The sequence below is a fragment of the Mus musculus genome, chromosome 9, assembly GCF_000001635.26.
Source record: "Mus musculus strain C57BL/6J chromosome 9, GRCm38.p6 C57BL/6J".
Classification (NCBI taxonomy): Eukaryota; Metazoa; Chordata; class Mammalia; order Rodentia; family Muridae; genus Mus; species Mus musculus.
Window position 1 is genome coordinate 42,311,386 of NC_000075.6, and position 1,777 is coordinate 42,313,162.

Here is a 1,777-nt window from a genome sequence, read left to right on the forward strand (position 1 = left end):
TTGAAAAATAAAGTCTGTTGCTGAGTGTTTGCTTTTCTTCATGAGGTTTGGGGTTTGGTTCCCAGAACCCATGTATGGTTCCTGGAAACAGCCTACAATTCTATCTCTATGGAATCGAACGCCCTCTTCTGGACTCTATGAGGACTGCATTTATGTGCACATATTCTCACACAGACACTCACAGAGATACAGACACAAAACCAGACACACACACACACACACACACACACACACACACACACACACACACGTAATTAAAAATTAAATCTTCAAAAATATAGCAAATAGCTATAATAGCTTATGACATAACATTTAGATTTTAATTTTAACAAAAAAATTAAAATAGTCTCCAGGTGGTGGTGGCACACACCTTTAATTCCAACACTTGGGAGGCAGAGGCAGGTGAATCTCTGAGTTCAAGGCCAGCCTGGTCTACAGAGTGAGTTCTAGGACAGCCAGTGCTACATAGAGGAACCTGGTCTTGAAAATTCCAAAAATAAAATAAAATATTAAAATAAAATTTAATTTTTAGTTAAAAATTAAGTTTAATTATGTTTTAGTTAAAATTTAAATTTTTCATTTAAAATTGTAAAAAATGTAAAAATTGACAAATTAAAGGTCAAAATCAATTCAAGAAGAAATAGAAAATTAGAAGATGTTACAACTGTTAAAGAAATTGAATAAATTCAAATTTATTCCTAAAAAGAAAATTCTAGATCTACGAAGGTTTTGAGGGTGAAACTTCAAAAACAAAACAAAGACATTTTTAATAGGAAGGAATTTTAAGCTCCAAAAACAATTGTGGACAAAACTAGCATATATTCTAGAACTCACAAGGGCAACATAATTCTTTTGATCAAGAAATTCCATGGAGGAATATATGCAAAGGAGAAAACATGGAGAAATATAAACTAATTATTAGCAACATCACAATGTCAAAGAATCAGTAGTAATCTAATTAATGTAATAGTAATAACAGTAATTTCAAGTAAAAACCTTAAAAATTAATAGTAATAATTAATAGTAATTATCTCTCAAAATTGAGAGAAGCATTCAATATGCAAAAGTGCCCATGTTTCAACATCAGCAACAATTGGAAAATATTTAATGACATAGAAAGTCTAGATCTTGAAGTTACAATGACACTCCTGAATATTTCATAAATTAATTTTTGTTGTGTCAAAAAAGCAAACTAAGCATATTATAAAAGCCAAGCAAATGACCACATAAATCAATCAAAAGAATTAACCATCTGATCAACTCAATACATATTGAAAAGCCCTGTGAGAAAACTCAGGATGGTCACAATGTAGGCTATTGGAAAGGTCTGAGAGCTGCCAGAGATTGATCAAGAATATTCACAAAAAGTTCAAAAGCCAAGCTCAATGGAGAAGTGGGGAAGTTTTCATTTGACATAAAGACCATGAGCAACACTCCTGTCATACATACCAAATGGTGTTCTGGGTATTCTAACTAACACAACCAGGCAAAATCATCAGAAGATATCAAAATTAGAATGGGGCCTGAGGTGGAGCTCAAGTCATAGAGGGCTTGCCTGTGTGCACATGGCGCCAAGATAGAGGCAGAGGTGGTGATGAGCTCAGAGACAGACATGATAGAGGCCAAAAAATGGACACGGCGAGAGAGATGGATAGTCAAGGTATATGTAGATCTATACAGATAAGTTACAACACCGTAGAGATTATCAAAATTGAGAGAAATGTCCAACATACAAAGGCACCTGCCATCAACATCAGCAACAACGAGAAAATATATT